At 40.6% G+C, this 10,452-nt stretch overlaps 1 long non-coding RNA gene across 1 annotated transcript in view; it reads left to right on the top strand.

Moving 5' to 3' along the window:
- The first annotated feature begins 479 nt into the window (after positions 1-479).
- The window catches only part of LOC108535214 (uncharacterized), a 96,038-nt gene continuing 86,065 nt past the window's right edge, over positions 480-10,452 (top strand). The window contains exons 1-2 of the long non-coding RNA XR_001887164.1: positions 480-553; positions 3,832-3,958. This is a non-coding gene — a long non-coding RNA (uncharacterized LOC108535214). The remainder of the gene's footprint in view (positions 554-3,831; positions 3,959-10,452) is intronic.

A 10,452-nucleotide genomic window follows, 5' to 3' on the forward strand; every position in this document is an offset into this window, starting at 1 on the left:
GAGATCTTGTAAATCTCAAGTGGAGAAATGAAGTATATTGGTAGAATCTAAAAGACAGCCCAAAGAGAATGTGGAAAGAAAACAAAACTTGGGAAAAATGAACAAAGGAACTCATGGAAATAGTATGTAATAATGTCATGAAAAATGAACCAGAGCCAATTAGCAGTCAGGCAGAGTTGTATTCCATTTAAAACATCACCACCAATATCACAATCTCAATGCAGCTATGTTTTCAAGACATAAGGCAGGTAGAGTCAGGACTATTAGTGTGCATCAGAAGGAAAACATACAGAACACTCCATTTATAATTCCAGAGATTGACAAGGTATTTAATGAAGCAACCAAGAGTTTTCAGTAGCTACAACCTCCCATGCCCTCCTCCTTCTGTCTGCAGGCTTTCATCTAGCTACCAAGGCTGAAGTAGTGCCTGTCCCACAGAACCATCACCCCTCAGAACTGAGCCTGGGTGTCAGCCGTGGCCATGATGGCTCCGTCTCTTTCTGTCACAGATCGTCTTTATAAGCCAGACATGTCAGTGCTATAAACTGATGAGGTAAGTAGTGATTAAGGCTAAGTGGATCTTGTTAATTCAGCAACACTTTAAAATAATTGAACATGAATAAAATGGCAAATTATAATCAAAGTCCTTTGGGAATATATTTGAAAGCTACATAATGCAACAGGAGTTCATCATGACTAATACTATTATAATTAATATTAAATGATAAAATAATGACTGGCTTCTTATTCTTAGCTCAAATTGTCATGCTAGCAAAGGGATGCTTTCGCTTTGACATTGGAGTGAAGGGTGGGGACAAAGGCGACGGAGAACGAAAGCAATCATTTTGTATCACATTTTTTAAAGCTCGGCATTTTTCCTTTTGAATTGCTTTGTTGGCTGATTCGGTGTTTGGACCAGGACATTTTCCATCATGCTACGATGTTCAAAAAGAACAGAGATGAGGGTAATAGCCTCCTGAAGTGAATTCTGAGGTTTTAAAGCCCAAATGTACAGGAGGCAATAACATGTTTGCTTTAAGAGCTTTTGAGATGTAAGTAGTGACCTTTGTGTTTCCAATAATGTCTGATAATTGAATGTAGACACTGCTTATTGGAAAATAAGGTACTTGTAAGGCAAGAATCATTTTCAGCTAGCCCTTATAATTGAGGGGCACAGTTTATCTGAGATTGTGAGCCCTGCCTCAAAGAACCTCAATAATCATAAGCAGTGGGGGACTGCCACTTTCCATAGCGAGGGCAGTGCAATTCTTGCTGCAGGTCACTCGGAACAGAAATAGAGGAACAAACTGAAGTAGAGGCGTTTTGCATGACATTGCCCCTGGGAAAATGGGGGGCCACATCAGATTCCTGAAGATGGAGTGAAAATCTGTGATGATGTTTTTAGTGTACTTTTGAAACTGATTATAATCTAAGAATTAGGTGTTAGAAAAGAGAGGCAGAGTAGCACAGAATAAAAACATAAATTTTACAAAAAATTTTAAAATCACTTATAAAAGTAAAGCCTCTGAGAAATAGATGACTTGGAAGCGGGGAGCCTGTGCAGTTTTCAAAGGGATGGATGCTTTTTGGCTATATAATACTGAAGATGGCTTCAGTTCTTCAAAGTAGGAAGTGACAGTCCGCAATGATTTGTTTGTTTAATGACTATGATTTACCACTTCCCTGCAAGTTGTTTGTTGCCATGACACATTTAGGTCAAGAGAAATGAGCCCTCAGTTCAAATACAGGTCTCTGTCCTTTAGTGAACCACAGCAATGCAGCTTATCCATTCAGCAATTTTTAACCTCAAGGTATTAATAGTAGTTTCAGCCATGTGTCTCATATTCCATCCACAACCTTTTTGCTGAATGTACTTTAGGTATTACCTTTACTATGGTGTATTGAATGGTTCAGCTTTCATTTAAACGGAATGGCTGTAGTTGCATGTGGGTTCACTTTAAAGCAACTGAAAAAAGAACTACAATCTCTGTTTTCCAATTTCAGAAGATAACCAACAGAAACACGCCATCTGAAACTCCCATTTACCTGGCTTCTGAAAAAAGAAATATTTCCTACAGATAAAGAACAAAATGTTGTGGTAGATTTTACAAGTCTAAATTCTTCTTTGTAACTAGACTGGGTGAGATGCTTTATACACGACAATTTAAACTTTAGCTTATTCCTTCCTTTTCGTTTTTTGTTTTTTGTTTTTTTTTTTTGAAAGAGTGTCATTGTATCACCCAGGTGGGAATGCAGTGGCATGATCTTGGTTCATCGCAATCTCCGCCTCCTGAGTAGCTGCAACTACAGGCATGCGTCACCATGCCCAGCTAATTTTTGTATTTTTAGTAGAAACAGGGTTTCTCCATGTTGGCCAGGCTGATCTCGAACTCCTGACCTCAGGTGATCCACCCGCCTCGGCCTCCCATAGTGTTGGGATTACAGGCATGAGCCACTGTGCCCAGTAATTATCCTCTTGAGTGCTCTCTTCAGCCCTGGAGGTAATCATTATGACCACAGATCATTTCTCCAGATTATTTTGATTGTCTAAAATCTAATGTCTTTACTAACTTTTTATGGGATCTTTGACCTCCTCGGCAGTGTCCTCAATTAATTGGAACATAGTTTTGAGCTGCTGGCTTGACCCCGTAAGGGGTTGTGCTTTTAAGAAACAATGTCAGCCAGGCATGGTGGCTCATGCCTGTAATCCCAGCACTTTGGGAGGCCGAGGCGGGCAGATCAAGAGGTCAGGAGATCGAGACCATCCTGGCTAACATGGTGAAACCCTGTCTCTACTAAAAATACAAAAAAATTAGCCAGGCCTGGTGGTGGGTGCCTGTAGTTCCAGCTACTCAGGAGGCTGAGGCAGAAGAAAGGTGTGAACCCGGGAGGCGGAGCTTGCAGTAAGCCAAGATCACGTCACTGCACTCCAGCCTGGGTGACAGAGCGAGACTCCATCTCAAAAAAATAAAAATAAGAATAAAGAAACACAATGTCATGTTCCATTTAGGTAAAGTTAGCAATTCATATTCTGCCTTAGTAAAACATCAAATGTTTCTTTTGTTTGTTTTTGCCTGATAAAACACTGTGCACAGAATGGCTAGTTAAGTATAATGATGAACTTTCTATGGTCATAAAGAGTGCGACCTTTCATGAGAACTCATTTAAAATAAACTAAAATGCAACACACACTTGGCATGGAACATCATATCTTTATATTAAATTTCAAAGACATAATACAAAAGAAACCCACCATCTCCAGTATGTTGAAATATTTCAACATATTGGAAAATATTGCTGAGCATCAGTTTGTGTTTCTTAAATAATTTTACTAATCACTAAATTAAAATCTCCATAAGTGCTATACAAAAATGAATAAATCTTGTTCAAATAATACATTAAAATGTTTAGAGGAGAAAGGTATTGTGTCATTTTAAGAAAACTCAGAAGAAAACTCAGATCAGTTTTTATTTTAGTCATTACCTACAAATGAATAATTACATTCAATATGGCCTGTAAAGACCCCAAGCTCCAACTATGATGTACAGAAAACAGAGCTCCAGGTCTGGACTAAAGATGTAAGCAAGCATCAGGGCCCAAAACACAGAAAATGTGGAACTTAGTGTAAATCGAGTATTCTTTTGGAATGCTTAGATGCCCAATCACAAAACTAAGTTCTATGTAGTGCAGTCATGCCAAAATGATCTCTTCCATGCAATGTTCTTTATACTGCAAGTTATCTCCTTCTTTCTATCTCTTAGCAGGTATATGAATAATCAAAAGACTGTCTTCCTCCCTTTTACCTCCCTCCCTATCTCCATCTTTCCTCAGACACCCACAGAAATTAACAGAAATCGAAGGTGTGGAAAGGATCTCAGACAAGTGAATCCATCACTGTTACTGTACAGATAAGAAATGGAGGCCAAATAGGATTAGCAACTTGCTCAGGACTCCACAGGTAATAAGACTCAGAATCCAAATACGTATCTTCTGCTTGCTGGTGCATTGTTCTTTCTTTTATACCACATCATCTGATAGCCTCGCGTTCTCAAGGGCTTTCAATGTTTATTACTACAAGAAACAGGCCAGGCCACACTGTGTGCCACTAGAGCCCCACAGATTTTCCTCGGAGGGTTCTTTGTCATGTATGCTTCACAACTGGACTCCCCACTGCAAGACTTGGTGGGGGCGGGGGGGACCTGTCACAGGACGGTGTCTGTGGCAAGGCTGGTAACCAGATTTTGATTTCAAGTATCCATTTAATCATTCTTTCAATAAATATTTATTGATCACCTATTGTTTACCAGACACTGTTCTAAATATCAGGCATATAGCAATGGACAAGAACACTGTCTTCATGGATTTGACATTTGCACAGGGAGAGACAGACAGTACACAAGCTAACAGAGAAAGAGAGAGATACATACATACATACATACATATATACATACATACATAGATGTGAGAGATGGATGATTTATAGATAATAGGTATATAGGTAGAAAATAAATAATGAAAGATAAGAGAGAGATGGATGATAGATAATAGATAATTAGATGAAACAGAGATGAGAAGAGATGGATGATAGATAAGAGATAGAGATAGATGATAGAGAGATTAAAAATGTCAAATGGTGGTAACTTGACAACTCTATGGAGAAAAATAAAGCCAGGCAGGGAATTAGGGAGCTTAAGGAGTGGGGTTGCTATTTTTTGTGGGTGCTCAGAAAAGGCTTCAGTGGTAGGGACTCTCCAAGAAGATGACGGAGGAAAAAGTAAGCGAGTCATGCAACACATGGGCTTCTGGGGAGAGATGCAAACCATAACACCTACATTTTAAAGGTATCCCTCTGGCTACGGTGAGATAGACTGTAGAAATGCAAACAAAGAAGGACAACATCTAATTAAAATGCTATTGCAATTCAGGCAAAAGTTGATGGTAGCTTGGGGCAGCGAGGTAGTGATGGCAATGTTTAGCAGTAGTAGCGTATTAGATTCATTTTATTTTTTTTTTTTTTTTTTTGAGACGGAGTCTCGCTGTGTCGCCCAGGCTGGAGTGCAGTGGCCAGATCTCAGCTCACTGCAAACTACGCCTCCCGGGTTTATGCCATTCTCCTGCCTCAGCCTCCCGAGTAGCTGGGACTACAGGCGCCCGCCACCTCGCCCGGCTAGATTTTGTATTTTTTAGTAGAGACGGGGTTTCACCATGTTAGGCAGGATGGTCTCGATCTCCTGACCTTGTGATCCGCCCGTCTCGGCCTCCCAAAGTGCTGGGATTACAGGCTTGAGCCACCGCGCCCGGCCGTTAGATTCATTTTGAAGGGAGGGGCAACAGAACTGGCTGGTGACAAGGATTTGGGATGTGAGTGAGAACAGCCAAAGAGATGCCGACTGGCCTTCCAATCGGATATGTCAGATAGGCCACTGGATATAAGAATCTGGAGTTCAGGAAAGACTTTCAGACTACAGCTGTAATGTTGGTTCTCATCAAATTTAAATGGAATTTAGCCATGAAACTGGACACTGTCACCTGGAAAGTCATGCAATACAGAGAAGGAATCCATGGATTGAGCTCTGGGACAATCTACCGTGTAGACATCAGGGAGATGAGGAAGAAACAGCAAAGTAGACTGGGAAGAAGAGGCTATGAGGTAAGAGGGGGAAAATCATGAATGAGTGGCACTCAAAATGCCAAGTGCAGAAAATACTGAGAGAAGGAGAAATTGATCACCTGTGTCGAAAGTTGCTCATAAAGTGAGTAAGGCGAGAACTGTGGGTTGCACAATCCATTTTGCAAAGAAATGGCTATTAGAGACTTGGCTTAGAAAGGCCTGGGGAGTGGTGGGAGCAACATCTGGTGTTTCCTGTGTTCTATAGAAAAAGGAAGCATAGGAGTTGGAGACAGAGATGGGATAAATGTCTTCTGATATTACTTCTGATACTACTAGCCATCCTACTAGGATGGCTAAGGAAGGCTTCTTAGAGGAGATGAGACCAAACTGGTCCTAAGCTTTGAACAGAACTTTGACAGGTAGATGTCCTAGAAGGAGCAGTGTTTCCAGTGAATTGAATTTTTTTGAGAAAAAAAAATTACTGGTTGAAAGGTCAAGATGTGCTAGCATGAAGGACAGCACCTAGAGCAATGGTGTTAGATGACAAAAGGAGAGGTGTCCTTGGAGGAGTGGAAACACTGGGGGAGAGAGGAGGCCACACTATGGAGTCTGGGTGTTTTTCCTGCACGTGGAGGTATGGTATGGACAGTTTAGAACAGGATAGTGACACCATCTGATCTCAGGAAGATATCTCTAGTTCCAGTTCACTGGCTGGAGTTTCAGAAGAGAGGATGACTGCAGAGAAGCCAGCTGAGTTGCTGTCATAACAGCTCAGGGGAGAGATAAAGAAAGGATGAACTAAGGCCTTGGCTGTTGACATAAATCATAAAAAGCAAAGATGGAACAAAGTATTTTGGAGGTTTGAGAGGATTTGTTAACTTCTTGGATATACAGTAGGAAATGGGAAGACATTTGCAACCAAGGTGAGTGGAGATTTTGGTGATGTCGTTAACCGATGCAGCAAAGAGGACCCAATGAACAATGAATTTGGGGTCAGAACGTTATAGCCAGACCTGTGCTGCTAAGGAGGTTTGTGCCATTTATTCATTATCTCTTCTCTCTGACCCTCACTCTTGACTTCAGTTTATTCACACACAAAAGAACGAAGAATTAGAGTCTGAGACCCATTTAGCTGCAGTAACCCATGATTTCAGCTCTAACAATAAAATTTTAGTCTTAGCCTACCAAGTTTGAAGTATCATTAAGAAATGGTACATAAACATCATCAAATACTGCATAGCCATAAAAAAGAATGAAATGTCATTTGTAGCAACATGGATGCAGCTGGAAACCATTATACTGAGCAAACTAATGCAGGAACAGAAAACCAATTAGCACAGGTTCTCACTTATAAGTGGGAGCTAAGCACTGCGTACTCCTAGACACAAAGATGGGAACAATAGATCCTGGGGACTGCTTGAGAGGGGAGGAAGGAGAGGGTTGGAAGGCTACCCATTGGGCACTACGCTCACTACCTAGTACACCAAGCCTCAGCAGCATGCGATGTACCATGTGATATGGTTTGGCTTTGTCCCCACCCAAATCTCATCTCCAATTGTAATCCTCAAGTGCCAAGGGTGGGAGCTGGTGGGAGGTGATTGGATCATAGCAGTTTCCCCCATGCTGTTCTCATGATAGTGAGTGAGTTCTCATGAGATGTGATGGTTTCATAAGGGGTTCTTTCCCTTTCATGCTCTCTCACTCCTGCCACCTTGTGAGGAAAGTGCTTGCTGCTTCTTCACCTTCCACCATGATTGTAAGTTTCCTGAGGCTTCCCCAGCCATGCAGAACTGTGAGTCAATTAAACCTCTTTCCTTTATAAATTACCCAGTCTCAGGTAGTTCTTTATAGCAGCGTGAAAACAGACCAATACACCATGCAACAAACCTGCGTATGTACCCATTGAACCTAAAATAAAAGTAGAAAAACATTTTACAAATAAAGTTTTTTTCTCTTTGCACTTTTTTAAAAAAAAGAAATCAGTATGCAAATATTCAAAGGACATATAGAAAAGGGCTGAAGGAGAACGTCTAAGGGTGGCCAAGACTTAAAGATTTGAGGATCAAGTAGCTGGAGTATAGAAGGATCTAATTTAGGTCCCAGCTGTAGAGGAGAAGCCTTGTCACAGCGTCAGCTTTCCGGAGCTGGAAAGGGGTTTATCTCTGGCAACTAGAAAGAGCCTGAGTCTCCAGTGGCACTGGGGCACGCTTCTCTTCCAAGGTTCGCAGTCCCTGCCAGTGTACACAGAGTTGCACGGCTTTACCTTGAGCAGCAGAGCCTTGGTTCCTTTACGTATGCTGCTATGAAAGCCTAAGCCCATACATATTTCAAGAGAGAATAAGGCTGAAGCGCTTAAAAAGGAAGCTTTCTCATCAGATTTGCAGATCCAGTGATCTCCTGTCTTACTCATTTTTCAATCTGTTTGAATCCATGCCAGATCTTTCTGCTAACTCTAGCAGGGGACATACCCTTGGGGACATGATGCCTGGAACATAGTAGGTGACCAACAAATATTTGTAGTCTCCTGGTCAGATTGCTTAGAGGAGAATACTGAGATTAGAGAAATTGCTACTTCATCACCTCCTTTTTGCAGGAGGCTGGAAATAAACAAATAAAAAAGGCAACTAGATAGAGGCAAGTCCACACTTCCACATAATGCTTTCTAGAATACATACATGAAAGATAAACAATAGATCAATAGATTCACAGACTAGAAAGGGAGTTCTTTTCAGTAAAGTTAAACACACACACACACACACACACACACACACACACACACACACACAAGTAGATTTATTTCCCAATTCAATCTCTCCTTTAAATCTAATTCCAATATGGAAACACACACACACACACACTTATTTCCTAATTTGATCTCACTTTTAAATCTAACTCCAATATTGATCTAGTATCTTGTATATTCTCTCCAATGTAGTTCCACCCAACCTGTAATTCACATTGAGCCCTCATTAGTCCAATGAGAGGCTGACTCAGAGTTTCCTGCTAGAAACACACCTACACATTTCTGTTTATTGTGTTGTGCTTATAAAAACAGACATTCCCGTTGCTAGTCTCTGCTTTCTTATTTCAGCTTTCCACTCCTACTTCTTAAATAAGGACAAAAATCTAACTCAATCTTCAAGTAATTTTACAAACAGGAACTGCTGTATAGCTAAGTATGGGTGTGTTGATGAAATGGAACTGGTGGCTGGCAAGAACAAGCAAGTGGTATTTGGAATGATTGTTAATCATTTCAGGAACCGAATCCCAAATATGCACAAGAAATGCAGCTTAGAATTGTAAGGTCTAATGGGCAAAAGTGTTCGAAAGGTGAAGTGTGAAAGTTTGGATTGTCTTGTCAAATATGTGTGGCCTTTATAAACCTTATTGTTGAGAAGTTATAAGATTGGAGCAGGGTACAAACATTTGTTGCACACTTAACTGTGCAGCAAGCATTGTACATATTGACTATACGTGTGTGTGTATATATATGTATGTGATATCATTTATTCTTTTCACTAATCTTATGTTGAGGTATTATGATTTTCAGTTTTCAAATGAGAAAACTGAGGTTCAAAGACATTAGTAATTTGCTCGAGTCACAGAATCAAGCCATGTAAATGCGGGGTCCAGTCCTCGTTCAGGGGCGCTGGCCACTGCAGGGCATTTGGGTGATCTACAGCATCACCTGAAAGCAATACAAGCTTGCTCCAGGACTTCTTGTCTTCAGGCACTTTGATCCTTGGGATCTTGTCACGCTACAGCGATTTCCTGGCAGGGAAGAACAATTAGGTTCCTGTGAAATATCCTGGCATCTGTCCATCCTCCATGAATGCAGCCTGACACAACCCCCCCGCCCCCCCCCCACACACACACAGCCATCACAGAAGACACACTGGGTTTAAGGCTAATATCTTCTTTTAATAGTTAATTCTGGAAGCCTACCAAGAACTGCCATCATTTGATTTTGGCATGATTTCATTGATGCTTGTTGCTCATAATTTCATTATTCTCCAGATGTTAACATATTTTTGTGTGCAGCTAATTTTTCTTTTGCCAATTATCTCTGTCAGAATTGTAAGGCAATTATATTTCTGGTTATTTATTTGTATGTATATAAAGGTACGCTCTGCGAGGGTAGGGAATGTGTTTTTGTTCAGTGATTACAAATTCATAGCACCAAAACAGTGCCTGAGGTGGGTGTGTGCCCAATAAATACTTGTCATTTGAATAAATAAGCAAAAAATATACCTATAATTTTCTTGTTTTATGGAGGCTATGAAAACCGAATGCTTAAAAAGATTATGAATGGGCTGGGCATGGAGGCTAACGCCTGTAATCCGAGCACTTTGGGAGGCCAAGGCAAGTGGATGGCTTGAACCCAGGAGTTCGAGAACAGCCTGGGCAATAAGGTGAAACCCCATCTCTACAAAAAAAATACAAAAATTAGCTGGGCATGGTGGCAGCCGCCTGTAGCCCCAGCTCCTTGGGAGGCTGAGGTGAGAAGATCCCCTGACCCCAGGAGGCGGAGGGTGTAGTCAGCTGAGATCACGCCACTGCACTACAGCCTAGGTGACAGAGAAAGATCCTGTCTTAAAATATATATGTTATATCTATAATATTGTATATAATATATATAATATTGTATATATTGTAACACATATTATATACAATATATTTGTGTATATATATACAAATATATATATCTATAAAAATAGAGACAACAAATTGTCAGTTAATGAAGCATACAGACTAGAGAGGTGATGTAGATAATAAAACGTGGATTACTCAGCATACTATTTTTAATTGAAATATATATAGGAAGAATGTTAGCATAAGTC

Source organism: Rhinopithecus bieti, unplaced genomic scaffold, assembly GCF_001698545.2.
Source record: "Rhinopithecus bieti isolate Rb0 unplaced genomic scaffold, ASM169854v2 scaffold_12641, whole genome shotgun sequence".
Taxonomy (NCBI): domain Eukaryota; kingdom Metazoa; phylum Chordata; class Mammalia; order Primates; family Cercopithecidae; genus Rhinopithecus; species Rhinopithecus bieti.